Source organism: Gossypium hirsutum, chromosome A07 (genome assembly GCF_007990345.1).
Source record: "Gossypium hirsutum isolate 1008001.06 chromosome A07, Gossypium_hirsutum_v2.1, whole genome shotgun sequence".
NCBI classification, from domain to species: domain Eukaryota; kingdom Viridiplantae; phylum Streptophyta; class Magnoliopsida; order Malvales; family Malvaceae; genus Gossypium; species Gossypium hirsutum.
Window position 1 is genome coordinate 50038727 of NC_053430.1, and position 17208 is coordinate 50055934.

Consider the following 17208-nt stretch of genomic DNA (forward strand, 5'->3'; position numbering starts at 1 on the left):
ATTGCAGGAGTCGTATACCCAATGCACTAGCTTTTGGTTCCTTACCTATTTGAACTTAGGCTTTTACTTAGATAAAAGTATACAATTACACACACCTAGTTCATCATTCACTTAGGATTAAGATATGTCACACTATGAACATCACAAATGAATAAATCCATAAATGAATCTATGATCTATTGTACTTGGGACCTGTCTGATGTATTGTCAATCCAGTCAGTCACATCTATGTCTCTATCTTCTAGGAATCATTTGCTCTGATCCTCAAGGCAAAGCATCTCCCTCATTGGACTTGATAGATAGGATATTAGTCTTTCAATTGATTTGTTCATTTTAGACTAAGGACATGTTTAGGTTTATCTACTAATAGAAGTTTTCTTTTCATATTATAATCTGACCATGTAATACCACTTAGTATTAGTAAAGTTAGATAACCAATGAGACAATGTTTTCTTTCCATTTTGCTTTGCTTGCAAAAACAAGAGGACAATGTACAAAGACTATTAATGTAATCAATGGATATTTTATTAAACCAATTTGTTCAAAAAAAAATACAAGCATATAAAGACAAAGATACGCCACTTAGGGTACTAGATCCAATGTAGTCAACATCTTCTTCACCATCTCCTTGTTGGCATAGGTCTAAGAGCCTTGAGACTATTATTGATATTGGTGAAACGGTCAAACTTCTCCTTGATTCCTTTATTTGGTTTAGTTTTGAGGAGTTTTTAATCATGGGTGAGGAAGCCAATCTTTGACTCCTGGACTCTACTTGTACCTTCATGAGTGACTTCAAGTTTGTCACATATCTCTTTGGCATTGTCATACAAGGAGACTCTATTGTATTCATTAGGATCAAGGGCACAAAATAGAATGTGCATAGCTTTGGCATTTAGTTGCACCATCTTGATATCAACATCATCCCATTCATTTTCCTCCTTGGTGACAATGACACCATCAACTCTTTTCTTTGGAATGGATGGCCCATCTATAATCACCCTTCATACTTCATAGCCATTTGCTTAGATGAATAGTTTCATTTTTGTCCTTCAATATGAGTAACTAGTGCCATTAGATAAAGGAGGCCTCATAGTAGAAAAACCTCCTCCTAACATAGTAGATTATTACTCTAATTCCATAAGACAAACTTCTTGATTTCTTACTTGCATTTTGAGCTTCTTTAGAATCTTTTCTCTTCGTTGTTATACTGTCTTTAGAGATCAAGCTCTAATACTAATTTTTAAGCTTGATAATCACCAAAAGCGGGTGAATTGATGTTTTAAAAAACTTAACATTATACAAAAAACAATAGAGACTCAAGATTTTACAGTGGTTCGGCCCCAATTGCCTACTTCCACTACCTTAGCTTACCATAACTAAGGATTTCTCAAATTCAGTATATTTGAACTTTTTAATGACAAGGTTTAACTTTTAGAGAACATTATCTTTTCACTAGGCAAGATAGAGCCACTTCCCTTAAGGTTTTCTATCCAAAAACCTTAAGCAAACCCTTGGAAAGATAAGAAATAAGAACCAAGATTAAAGACACCTCTCAAAAGAAGGTATTACAATGATAAAGCTCACTCAATGACAATACAACATTTGAAATGAATAAAAAAGATGGTTACCTAAGTGTGTATATGAAGAACAAAGAGAATATCAATGAAAAGATTGGATTTTTATACAATTGGCTTTACAAACTTGTTTCTTCTCTTCAATATAGAGCTATTGACTTATATTTATACCTTCTAACAACCTTGGGGACATTTGGAGACATTAGGAATAAATTAGAGCCATTGCATTATTAAATTTGAGCATTAATTGCAAACTACTTGTATCGATACAAGTGGATTTGTGTCGATAGAAGTCTTCAAAAATGTGATCGTTGGAGCCTGATGTATCAGTAGAAAACCACTTGTATCGGTAGAAGTCTAAGGGTTTCAAATGTTCAAACTTGTACTGATGATTGTATCGATAGAAGGTGCAGAGGAACCTAAAAATGCTTGTGACTTACTTGTATCAGTATTGTAATAGCCCAAATTTGCCCGAGCTTTAAAACTAAAGAATAAATAAATGAATGTTTATTTTTAAACAGTCCATTTACAATAGCCTGTAGACCCAAAAACCAAAACTACCCAACAAACCCATTTACACCCGTGACCCAAAGAACCTAAACCCGTTTACATAATTAAAACTAACATCAGGCCCAAAATACTCTTTTGACCCAATAAACAAACACAGACCAGCTAGCCCAATCGGCCCAACCTACTTTCAGCTTCTGAGAAACCCTAGCTAGGGTTTGCGCCGCAAAGCTCCCTCGTAATCGCAACCGACATCAGCCTCAGATCATGGCGCAATCAACGCGTCTGTTCATCTCACGATGTCCCAGCTACCCTCTATCAGCACTGTAAGCCAAGGCGCAATCAATGCCTGGATCTTCGCCACCATCGTCAAGCCTTCATCACCGCCGGATTTCTCGTCGCCACCTGCAAAAGAAGAAAGAACCAACAGCAACCAAGGAAATAGATTTGGAAAGAAATCAAATGATTTCTTTTCCTAAAATGTAGTAAAGGGTTATAAAAACCCCTCTTTTTCTAATCGGTAACACACGGTTTTTTTTACAAAGTACACGTATATAAAAATACAGCGATTTATTGAAGAACAGAGGTGATACTTTTAATATTTTTCCATTATTTATTTTCTTTTTTTGATATAGGATATAGTAAAAATACATTATAAAGATAGTAAAGAAGTTACCCTTTCGATTCGCTGCTAAAAATCGGGACTTTAAAAGCCCTAACCGCCGGGCACGGTGACTCAAACGGTGGCGCGTGAAGCACGTGTGGTCGAAGGCTGTGATGCTCCGGAACGAGCCAGAACGGCCACTGGCCAGAGTTCTGAGAGAATTTTAGAGCTCTCTTCCCTTTTTTTGTTTTTTTTTTGTTGAATGTTTAAAATGAAGGTTTAAAAGTTTTTTTACTTTTATAACATCAACAAAACGACGCCGTTTTAGCTTAATTCAATAAGCCTAAAGCGACGTCGTTTCGAGGCAAGGATCCGCGTGTTGACCCGATTACCTAGGGAGGATCCGCGTGTTTTTGTAAATTGGGATAATTCCCCAATTGGTCCTTCTTCTTTTTTATTTTCTAATTTATTTTATTTTATTTTCTAATTCGACCCTAATCTTTTTCATTTGTCTCAATTTAATCCTAATTGCTATTAAAATCCATTCTGAAGAACGACGTCGTTTGGAATTAGGGGTCAATTTTCCGAATGAGTCCCTCGACTTTCAGTGCATGTTTTAATCGGGTCCAAATATTTTTACTATTTTGCAATTAACCCCAGATGTTTTTCAATTAAATTCAATTTTGATTCGTTTTTGAATTTTTTAAAATACTTCATATTTTTTAATATTAGTTATATAAAATAGTACATATTATTTTTATTATCCATTATATTATTATTATATTTTTTAAATCTTTTTTATCATATATTTTTATTATATATATTTATTCCTTTTTTATGTTATATATTTATGTTACTATATTTTTATATGAAGAATACTTATTACATTATTATTATTATATATCCCTTATCATATTATATTTCATTATATTCTATTTATATATATTTGTTACATATTATGTTTTATTATATATCATAATATTTTTTATATATTGTATTATATATGTTATATTATATATTTTTATATTATACAATTTATATTTTTATATATTTTAAAAAAAATTATGTTATATACTATATATTATACTATATTTCCTTACATTACCTTTATTTTATTATAAAATATACATCATTTTATTATTTATTAATTATATACATTTTTTTAAAAAAAATTATAAATAAATGTAATATTAATACTTAGTATATTTTTATATATAGTTATTATACCCTATAATATAACTTATATGTATGTATCATTTTTTAAAAAAAGGGGAGGGGGTTCTCTTTTATCGTTCTTATATTATTCAATATATTTCTAAATATTTTTTTATTGGATTTATATTTTATACATTTTAATTTATTTGTTTATTTTTAGTTTTCTCTTATTTTGATATATTAGGCTAAACTTTTACATATCATTTGTTTTCGTATATTTGCATGAAATTAATTATTTATGGTGATTTGCATAAGATATTATTATATATGTACATTGCGATTTTATATTTGTTGTATTCATTACTACATTACGTTTTGTATGTAACAATAATGCATGAACATTTAGGTTATTTATGATGATATATGCCTAAAGTGGTAATGTATATTGTGTAATTTATGTCAAATTGTATATCATGCATCATTTTTAAGTTAATTATTATTTTGCATGTTTATATGTTTTGCTTATTCATCTTCAATATATGCTAGGTGTATCTTTGTATGTATAATGTTATGTAATTTCAAACATGTATGTATCTAGTGTATGATCTTTGTATTATTGCCGTTGTATAGTTTAAATGCATGTTTTATTTACTTATTATTGCAATATTTTATCTTATATGTTACAATGTATATATGATTCTTCATACATCAATAAAAAATGAGATTCCAAAGTTTTCAAAAATAAAAAAGGCAATGCTTGGCATTTGGAAGCTTTGAGAAAGGTAGTGCCCTAACTTACGGGGTTGCAACTTTTCTCGTTGAGTTCGAATAGTCAAGCATCCTTCTAAGTTTTTAAGGTTTTCAAAATACAAGCAACTGTATTGGAATTTCAAAGCATTGTGTCCTAACTTACTGGATATGGCGTTTGGTCGTTTCGGGATAGAGATTTTCAAAAAGGCTAGTTTAGCTTCGAATATCTTAAAAGCATTACTTCCTAACTTATTGGATGTAATATTGTGATTCATTTGATACAAGTGAACCCTAATTTTCAAAATTAAAATATTATAAAGAGGATTGCATCTTAAAAATTTTAAACTTCCGACATTAAAGACACTTGATAATTAATTAGGTACCAATTTTTGGGCGTCACGAGGGTGCTAACCCTTCCTCATACGTAATCGACTCCCGAATTCGTTTTCTCGACTTTCGTAGACCAAAACTAATGATTTTAAAACAAAATGTTTTAAAGGTGACCCAATCACACTTAAAAAGATTGGTGGCGACTCCCGTTTTCGTTTTTCTTAAAGTCGATTCCCATTTTCCAAAACTCGATTTTAAAAAAAATGGTTTCGACAAGTATAACTTCTCCCAAGTATCGATAGAGCTACAGATGTATCGGTAGAAGAGCCACCAAGTATCAATAGAAGTTTGGATGAATGCTTAGGATGCTCTCTGACTTACTTCTATTGATATAAGTATGCACTTGTATCAATAGAAGTGTCCCAATAAGGTAAAAACGATCTTGAATCAATATTTTTTTAAAAGGCATTTTACCATTTTAATCATTTTATGAGTTTGTAAGTACTTCAAAATAATTTTATAATGTTATATCAATTTATTTCAATTCTACTAAGTGAGAATTTAAAGTTTGACTTTGTTATATCAAAACATTTGAAAAAATAAGGCTAACTAATAGTAGCCAAAATGCTACAATTCCAAGCCCATGTATTGATACATTGACTATAGGTATTGATAGCTAGCCCCTGGGCAAGCTTGCCTACACTGTTTTGGTTGTTTTGAGATCCCTAGAGCTCGTACTTGACCCTAGACACTTTCGATCTCCCACAAAAAAAAATTATATGATTTTTATCTTATTTATGTGATTTTATCAAATTATTTTAAAGTTTAAACTATGGCAAATCCCTTAACTTTCTTAAGCAAACAGATTTTAATATAAGTTAGGGGCTACGCATATTTGTTTATGAATTGAACATATCCCTAGATGTATTGAACAACATAAAATGACTTTGAGTTATATCCTAACCTTTCTAAACGTGGTCAACTTGTGTTAAAGAAAAGGTATATGTCATAAAAGGCTACTTTTTTATAAAGCTCGATTTTGTATAAGCTAGAAAGTGACACTGTAGCATCTCATATTCGTATTGAATTGTTAGGACAGATAAGAGGTGTTATATTACTATTTTTATTTCTTATAGAAAATATTGATCCCTACAACCCATGTATCGGTATCTAAATTGCAGGATTACCTAGTTGGACCTCAAATTTAACCCCAATTTGACTTAATAAAGTTGCTTATGATTCGTGAATGCTTGTAATAATTATTAATGTCTAAATTAATATGTTCTAAAATTCTTAGTTGTGTGATTGCTCGATCGAGTCATTCCGATGACCAAAGTGGAACGTCATATCTAGGTCGGATCACTGAATCGAACATGAGGTGTTACATGGCATACCTCGTGGATAGTATGATGACATAGCATGACACATCCACATTTATTTTACAAAAAATCCTAAGAATTTAAAAATTCTAAAAATATACGTCCAAAATAAACATGATGTTGTCTAGATTCATTTGAATCTACATCTGAAGTCCAAGTTAAATACTAAAAAAAATTGTAAAAATGGGTAAAAACCTAAATGTAGTCATAAATAATTATTACAAAATTATAATAATTATTAATATCTATAAGAATATAAAAAGTATATCCAGAATAAACTTAAGCAAATGGATGTCTAAGTTTATTTGAATCTAAACAATCATTTGTCTAGATTCATTCTAAATATATATTTTTAAATTATTATAAAATTATTAAATAATAATTATAAATTATAAAAATTATTAATAATTATTAATAGTTATAAAATATTATCAAAATTATTAAGAATTCTAAAAAGTTATAAATTCTTTTTATATATTTTAGGCTTAAAATATAGAAAATCAGTCAACTATTATGCGTGTTTTATTGTTTTAACATGTTTATGTTTCTCTGTCGATTAATGCTCGTCTTCTATTGTTTTAACATTTTTTTTTATGAAATATGTACATTCATTTTTTTTTTCATTTATATGTGATTTAATTATAGTTGGTGATCCTTGGATGCCTATGCCCACAAGTAATTCCTTGCCGCTGGCACAATGCTAAAGATTTGGTCCACAACCTTGTACTCAATTTGTGAGTTAAAAGGCAAGCAATGCTTCCTCATCGCTCTCATATCCCTTGATTTTTGTCCCGACAACAAACGGGCACACCGCCCACACTGTTTACATTTTCAAATACATATTGTGATTTGTGAGTTATATATATAACGACGATAATTTTAATTATTAATAATTCTTATAATTAGAGACGCATTTGTTCATTCAAATCATATTTTTTTATCATTTTATAATTATTATAATTTTCCTAAATAGTTATGAATATTTTTATAAATTTTATAAATTTTTACAGTTTTTATGATATTTTAAAAAAATATGTTCGAGATTAATCTAAATAAATAATTAATTCAAATAATCCTAAACATTCATTTCTCCAAATATACGTACTCTTTTATTTTCTTAAAACTAACAATTATTATACTTTTTAATAAATATCTATGATTACATTTATAATTTTTACAATTTTTTTTAAATCTTTATAATATTTTATAATAGAAAAATACATTTAGATTAAACATGAAGAGATGGACAAATTCATATAAATACGCCGAAAGAAAAATGAGAAACTATGTCATTTTTTTCTAAAATATATCGATCTACGTTGTTTTTTAGAGAAAGGAAAATGTGTCCTACAGAGCACGTTTTCACTGAACTGGCAGAGAAAGCGTACCATGTAGGGCGCGTTTTCCTCTCATCCAGAAAAATGCGTCCTACGTGGTGCATTTCTTAGGACGCATTTTTTTTATAGAATTTTTTTCTCATTTTGAAATTAAAAATTTGTAAATTTATTTGGCATTTGATACATTTCTGAATTGTATGTAGGATGTGTTTTCTTTTATAGAATTTTTTTTCTCGTTTTGAAATTAAAATTTTGTAAATTTATCCGATGTTTGAGATAAACATTGTTATAGTTTTAAAGTATGTTTGAGTTTACTAAAAGAAATTCACTTTAAAAAACACACAAACCATATACAACATTAATTTACTAAATTTTCATTTAAATCTTTCAAGAATTACAATGTTTGTAGCATGACCCGACATATTCAAAATCCTTAACTTAAAAACTTATGTACATGCATCCTAATTGTAGTAAACAAGATATATATATATTAAATAAGTGTAAATTGTGAATGTAAAACAAAGTAAATAACTTCGGAAAATTACAATTATACATAATCGTCGATCCCCCAAATGTGTGCCACAACTGAGTGCACGTTGGGTATGCCTAAGGTTCCGTCGCACAGTTTGGGTTGGCAACTCCATTGGGATTTCGGCCTCATCATCATATGGACGTCGAGGTTGATCTTCAGCCTCGTCTCCTCCCTCTATGGATGACTGCAACCGTGTCCCAACCACCTGTAGTGCATCCTCCCTGGCCAAGTTGGCATTTGCAAAGACTACCTAGCTTGGAAGAACAATGATGATAGGGGTGTTTACGACACTATCGGTGGACCACTATATGGTTTCACATGGGGCAATGGAGCATGGGGCGTGTAATACGATGCAGGGGGTTACGGTCGTGCGAAATATATCACTAGAGGTGTCGGTGCAGGAAATTATTGTGCATGTTGAGGTGCTTGTGTTAAATAAATTGGTGATGATTGTGTTGGTGTAACAGCCTAATTTTGGGCCTAGTCGGAATAATGGTTTCGAGACCACAAATCTGACATAGTAAAATTCATTTTTATTATATTTTTTTGGTCTAAAATTTTATGGAATTGTTTTGTGAAAATATTGTTCGAAAATTTTGACGTTTGGGCACTCAATTTAGTCAAAAGGACTAAGTTGTAAATAGTGCAAAACTTGAGTTCTAGATGCTAGAGGTGTAAAATTGCTATGAAATCTTAAATTGGAGGTCCTTAAATGGTAATTAGACCATTGGTTAATTTGTTGGACAAAAATGGACATGAAATGGGTGAAATAGAATATTTTTAAGTTAGGGGCATTTTGGTCATTTAGTAATTAAATATTAAATAAACAAAATAAAAGCCAAATTTTACTCATCTTCAACCCCTTCGCCAAATTTTTTAAAGACCACCATGGCTAGGGTTTTTTTCAAGCTTTCCAAGCTTCATGGTAAGTTCGTTCTTTCCCCGTTTTTAATGATTTTCATGTTTTTGAAATCCTTGTAACATGATCTACCTATTTCTACCATTTATTTAAGATATGATGAAAGTCTAGGGTTTGACCCATGTTATAAATTTGTATATTTTGATTTTTAATGGTATATTATGCATGTCTATGATTAGAGAAACAACTTTTACTAAGTGATTTTCGGTGAAAATGCCTAAAATGACTAAATTGTAAAAGTTATAAAATATGTAGTAAAAGTGTGTTTTAATGAGAATTGTGGGTTGTTATCATTATGAAAATGATTCGGCTAGGCTTGTATGTTAAATAAATTGAATAAATTTCATGTTCTGAGCTTAGGGGCAAAAATATAAATATGTGAAACTTTAGGGGTAAAAATGTAATTTTTCATGATGTTATTGTAAGGCCCTCATGCCGGAGACCGTCGCCAGAGTCGAGCTTGAGGTGTTACTAAACTTAATTCATTAATTTAATAGCTCAAACAATTTATTTTTAAAATTTCCAGACAAGCTGGCCAACTGCATCACAATCGCTTAAAAATTCATATCTCGAGTTCTGAAACTCTAAATTAATATCTGTAAATTTTACCTGAAACTAGACTCATATATCTATTTAATAATTTTTTTCTAGAATTTTTGATCAAGCCAATTAGTACAGTTTATTAGCTAAAGTCTCCCCAATTTTAGGGTTCGACTACTCTGACCCCTGTGTATTACGAATAAGATATCTCCCTGTACAGAGTTTCAATGACTATACTGTTTGTTTCTTATAAAACTAGACTCAATAAGGATTTCATACATGTAAGATAAAACTCCTAATTGTTTTTTTAAAATTTATAGTGAACTTTTAAAGTCAGAACAGGGGATATAGAGATCACTCTGATCACTCTGACCCTATTCCACCAAAACTTAAATATCTCACAAAATATAACTCATATACCTGTTTTGTTCCATCCATATGAAAATAGACTCATCAAGATTCAATTTCATAACTTACTCATCATTTAATTCCATTTATACTATTTTTAGTGATTTTTCAAATTTACATCATTGCTGCTGTTAGATTCTGTTTTGTGGCAAATTTTACTTTACTATATATTTTCATGGACTAAATAGCATTTTAAACATACATAATACCAAATATGACTTAGATTGGCCATTCTAATGGCTAATCATTTACAAACCCTTTTCTTGCCAAACCATAGCCATATCATAAAATCATTTACACAAAGTGAGTATTTTGCCATACATGCCACATTCAAAACACACAAACCATTTTACCAATTTAGACCTTCGGATAGTGTGGACGAATCTTCGACCTATCCCGATTCTCAAGCTGGCTGGTCAACAACTACAATGAATGAAAAGAAGGGGTAAGCATAGATGCTTAGTAAGTTCACATGCAAATAGCAAGTAACATAATCATGAAATTCCACATAAAACATCATTTGCATAAACAACACCAAGACATTCATGTTTCATTTGCATTTAATATCTTTCTACTATTTCATCATACCAAGTTCTCAACCCGAGGATCTAAGCACGTACCTGTCAAATTTTCTCATTCACCACACTTACCAATATGTCACCTTCGTTTTAGGCATCCTTCTCATTCACTTAAGATTCACCCGTTGAACACATCGGAATATAATTCGAATACACGGATTTCATGAACATAAGTGTCATACCTGCAGCTAGACAAACTCAATAGCCTGCGAAACTTATGTAGCCAAGCTACCATGTAACCCGCCCATAAGTGAACTCGGACTCAACTCAACGAGATCGGGCGTTCGCATCAATAAGTGAGCTCGGACTTAACTCAACGAGTTCGGATGCCTAGTTACATCTCACGAACTCGGACTCAACTCAACGAGTTCGGAACTCAAGTATCCTAGTGACATGTCACTTGTATTCTAATCTATTCCTAAGGTTAAAACGGGCTTTTTCCTCGATCTCACATCTTTGCCGTCTTCCACGGAATATCGGAACCGATACTCGGTGATAGTTCATACTCATCAAGTAATTCACATAATTACATATTATTCAACAATAACCACAAAACATAACATTTCATGATAATAATAAGCATCATATCATATAAACAACATTAAATTGCTCAAAATGACAATTATGTTACTACATTTACACATGAACTTACCTCGATACAAAATATTAGCAATCGAGCCTATTCTAAGTAAACTTTGTTTTCCCTCGATCGCGAATTGAATCTCATTTCTCTTGATCTATAATGCCAAATTAATCTTATTTAATACATACATTGATCAAAACAGCATTTAATACGAAATTTGACAAAATTACATTTCCGCCCCTAAACTTTTGCATAATTACACTTTTGCCCCTAGGCTCGGGAATTAAACTTCATCCCTTATTCTTATGTTTTATGACATGCTGATCATTTTTCCCTTCTATGGCAGCATCAAATTCACACTCTAACATGTACTTATGACTATTAGGTATTTTTACCGATTAAGCCCCTTTTGTTTTCGCTTAAAACCGAGTAGCACAAGTTGTCTAACATAATTTAAAACCTCATATTCTATCATAAAACACCAAAATACACAAATTTAACCTATGGGTTTTTTTCCAAATATGAACCCTAGGTTGAATTATTGCTAGCATAAGTTAATTCGAGCTACCGGGATTTCAAAAACATAAAAATCATTAAAAACGGGGCATGAAATCACTTACTATGAAGCTTGAAAGTTGAAGAAACCCTAGCTATGGGGAGAGATAAAATTCGGCAGCAACAATATGGAGAAGATGATCATTTTGTGTTATTTTTCCCATTTTATTTCATTTAATATGCAAATGACCAAAATGCCCTTACTACTAAACTTTCCAAAAATTCCATCCATGTCCAATTTTTTGTCCATAGACTTAGAAATTGGTCAAATTGCTATTTAATACCTCCTCATTAACATTCCAAAGCAATTTCATACTAAAAACTCCTAGAATGCAAATTTTGCAAATTATTCGATTTAGTCCCTAATTTCAATTTAAGCACTTTAGGCATAGGATTTCATCACGAAATTTTCACACAATCATCCAATTATATCATAAACATCAAAATAATTATAAAATAATTATTTTTATCTCGAATTTGTGGTCACGAAACTACTATTTTGATTTGGCCCTAATTCAGGATATTATAGTTATTTTTGCGTCACATTGAATAATGTGACTAATAAGTGAGCTAAATTTGATATTATAGATCAATAAAAATGAAGTTCGAGTCTAGATTGGGAGAAAAACAAATATTGGAAAAATAGGTCCTTTTCGCCATTGTCGCATTCGAGGTAAGTTCATGTGTAAATGATGCAATGTTGTATCATGTTTTAATGCTTTATTAATGTATGAATTTTTATGTTTAATTTTTATAATGAGTATATGAACGATATCATGGTCAATGAGAATGACATTGTGAACGAGTTCGACGAAAATGTGACATCGAGAAAATCCCGTTTGAACCTTAGGAATAATTTAAGATACAATGTAACATGTCACTAGGAACTATATGAGTTGAGCTTATGAGATATGCGATATGTGTTTATGTGAATCTGGGTGCTAGTCTTGTACGTTCTACCGGTGGCTAGGTAGGCTGGCATGTGTTACGGGTACCTGTCAGCTTGTGTGAGCTACCCATGTAATTACGTCCTGACTGTCGGCTTGTGTGAGTAGGCCCATGATTAGCCCGAGAGCGAGCATTTATGTGATATGAAATATGAGGTAGCTTTGGCTACATATGTGGCACTCATATGCAAAGACTTTCCGTGTATCCGATTGGTATTCCAAGTGTTCAACGGGTAATATAAAGTTTATGTCAGATGTGAAAGGATATGATTATGTTACGAAATTATACAGGTATGTACAGAAATTCAATTGAGTATGGAATTCATGAATGGTGAGTTCATGAGCATTGTGACAATGTTATTGTGTTAACCTTATGAATAATGGTATATGTGTATATATGTCTATATGTATGGTAAGAATTGTTGATGTTTATGAATTGGACTTTTAGGCCAAATTGAATTGAAATGTGGTATGTTGTATTCACTTGAAAATGATTCATTGAATATGAGCAAAACGAAAAGATTGGCATGATTTGTATATATATAATTAATGTGCAAGTTTTCCATGAAGTTTGAAATGATTTGTTAATTATTGTAACATATTATAATGAGAAAGATTACGATTGCCAGGCTATTGCCAAGACATGTTGAATTATGGTCATAAATTGAAAAGGGTAATCAAGGTGATTGAATAAATTATAATTACGAGACTTAATGAAATTTACACTATCTTGTGATAATCTTGTTGGAATGGTAAATTTATGGCATAAGTTGCTTATTATTTACATATGAACTTACTAAGCTATATAGCTTGCCCCCTCTTCCTTTCCCATATCTTATAGGGTTGTATGCTAGCTCGGGTTGGAGATCATTGGAGATGTTATCACACTATCAAGCTATCATCGTTGATAAAAATGAATATAAATCTCTTAAGTTTATGGCATGTATAGGGACTTAGTCATTTGTGAATGTGTCATTATGATTTAGCCAAAGGAATTGGCTTGTAATGGTTAAGGGTTTGATGTAATGTGAAGCCATGTAAATGGGCTTATATCGGTTAATTGTTTGTAAGCCTATAACTTTATTCATATGCATATGCTAATGTTTTTTGATGTGGCTTGTATTTATTTGATATATGATGGATTGCGGTTTATGGCCTAAAGACCTAATGGTTAAATATGGCCAAATAGTCTTATGATTGAATGTGATTTAGAATGAATTGAATTGGTAGTATAATGCTATTAGCAAGATGGATGTGGGTATGTGAATGAAATGTTATTGGTTGTTTTTGGTTGGCTAATGCATTTAAATGCTTAAGATTGTACCAAGGAAGTTGTGTTTTAGTATGTGCATGTGAAAGTAGCAAATGGCTTGGTAAATAGCCATTTTCTGGCCACACGGGCAGAGACACGGCCGTGTGAAGGACACGGCCCAGGGACATGGGCGTGTGCCCAGGGAATGTAAAGTCTGCACTAAATTTTCAGAATTTAATTCGTCACACGCCTAAGCACACGGGCGTGTGACTTGGCCATGTGACCCTATTTTGCTGATGACGTCATAAATAGAGAGTTACACAGGCTGAGGACACGGGCGTGTGACCCTCCAAAATAAGAAAATTTTCTAAGTGTTGTAAAAGTTCTGAAAGTTCTTGGTTGAGCCTCAAACCACACCCAATGTATGTTTTGGGCCTCCAGGGCCCATATAAGGGACGATATGCATGTGAATGAAAAGTTTTAAATTTGGACAGAATTCATGTCTTAGTTTTGTATCATTATGTGAGTTTATGTTCGGTAACACCTCGTACCCTGTTCCAGCATCGAATAAGGGTAAGGTGTGTTACAGTTGGTGCAAGGAATGATCGCGCATGCTGTAGTGCTTGTGTAAAATAAACTGGTGATAATTGTGTTGGTGCAAGGAATGATTGCACGTGTTGTGATGTAGGTGTAAAATAAATTGGTGTGTGTTGTGATGATGGTGTAAAATAAAATGGGTTAGTAACAGGAATAAATGAACCATACTGACCGGGAGGTTGCACGGGAACCGGGACTGCATGTGCATGTGGAGCAGATGTTGATTTGTCCGCGGCATGTCCTCCCAACCTGAGATTGATGGGCCCTCGTCTTGGCCTCTTACGCTGACGTTGACTACTCTCATTTCTGAAGCTGGAAGTAGATATGGCTTCCCGTGATGCCTAAACCAATCCATGTAATTTTAAGATGTCACCAACTCCGGCGTCAGATACGGTTCACGCGTTGGCAAGTAATTGTACTATGCTGCCTCAACTCGACATACTTCTTGTGGAATGTGGTCCAATCTTCATCCGGACTCCCCCGCATGTCAATCTTGTGCAGGTCATCGAGCTCCTAAGGTTGTTGTGGAATACGTTTCGTACACCTGAACTATCACATCACCCGATTAGATTCATGGATCTCAATCATTGCAAAAATGACCAATGGCACACTTTCACGTGCCAGATGCTTCGGTTGGCCAAAAATTCCTCCGGGACACATTCTTGAATCCTCAGATCCGCGTATAGCATCCATACAAACTGCATTACAAATTTATAAATTTCAACAAGTGGATAATATTTAATTTCAAGTGCTAAAATAAAAAAATTGATAACTATGAAATTCATAAACTAACCTCCTCGATTTCTTAATCTAAAGCTAGTCGAATGTCCTCGAGCTCGGTCGATATACAGCTATGGCTCACGGGGTTGTTCCACCTATTTTAAAAAATTATATTATGTAACAGCCCGATTTTAGCTAAATCAGAACAGTGGTTTTGAGACCACAAATTTGATGTCATAAAATTATTTTAATATTATTTTGTGTTACAGCATGATAGCATGTATGTGTGAAAATTTCATGAGCTAATTTTATCGTTTAATTGCTCAATTTGAGAAAAAAGACTTAATCGCGTAAAATACAAAAGTTGCATACTATTTGTTAAAGTGCTTAATTGGTAGTGTTAATGGACATTAATTGCCATTAATTGCCATGGTTTATATAACACCCTTAACCCGTATCTATTGCCGGAATAGGGCTACGAGGCATTAGCGATCAAATATAGCATACAACATACATTTCTTATACATGAATTCGTTATTACATAAACATTAATCAAACATAATCATAATGTCCCTTATAAGGTTCTATGAGACCTTAAGACGTGCTTGGAAGAGGTTTGGAACTAAACGGATAACATTGAAAACTTTGGGAAACTTAGAAAATTTTCATGCATGAAGGGATCACACGCCCGTGTGAACAGGCCATGTACCTTACACGGCCACTAGACACGCCCGTGTCACAGGCCATGTGAAAACAGGGCATACATACTGGCTTGTACCACACAGCCGGAGACACGCCCATGTCGCTAAACTCGAAGGTATACTGGCTTGGGTCACATGGCCAGCCACACGCCCATGTGCTAGCCCATGTGTCTAAGCTATTTAACTCTCTGACTTTTTTAACTAGGATTTAGGGGTCACACGTGAAACGACCGTGTGCTCAACCGTGTGGCACGAAAATAGGCTTTATTTAAACCATTATTTCCACCTATCGTTCATGTACCTAAAAAATTCATTTGGCATCATTTCACATGCAATAGGAAACTAAAATGACCATATCATGCACATTTCATGCAATTTAAAATCTTTCCATTTCACTACTCAAATCCACAGCCAAAATCATGTCAAACAATATGCCATGACCTTAACTTCTATATGCATTTTCTCACCATCTTATTAACTATTTCATACCACAAAATCTAACAATTCATTATCTTAAAACTAAGCCACAACATGCCATTTCTCAACCATGATATATCATTGATAATTTGCTAATTGAGCAACCATATAACCATCACAACAACCATACAAAACATGTCAAAACATAAGGCAATATATATACATCTTATATCACTTACTAAATTCATAAATCTAGCCAAATCAAATGGCCAAATACACACCAAAATTTACATCATATACAAGCCAAATCTCATGGCTATATTATAACTTAACATATTATCATATCACTAGCCTATACATGCCATACACCATATAAACAAAGCATCCAAAAGTACCAACAAGTAGTCGATAGTGTGATGACGGTTCCTGATGATCCCCGATGTCCAAGCTAGCTTCGATAATCTATAAAACAAGGAATTAAAAACTTAGTAAGCCATATACAAAAAAAATCTTCTTATGAATCAACACCAATTCCATAAAATAGGCAAACATGAATAAGCACATATAAATTCACAAACCTTTCCCAATGTATACATATTAAATATCACATGTGAATTCATCAAATACTTCCTTTTTCAATACTCTTATGAATCTCGTACGTACTTGCGTCACTTAACTCATTCACACATTCTTTCTCGACTTGAATTTGCACGTTGAACCTTTCAGAATAGTTAAGGATACTTAGAAATCATATATAGCTTGTACAATGCCATATCTCAGATATGGTCTTACATGTTATCACATTATCGATACTAATGTCCCA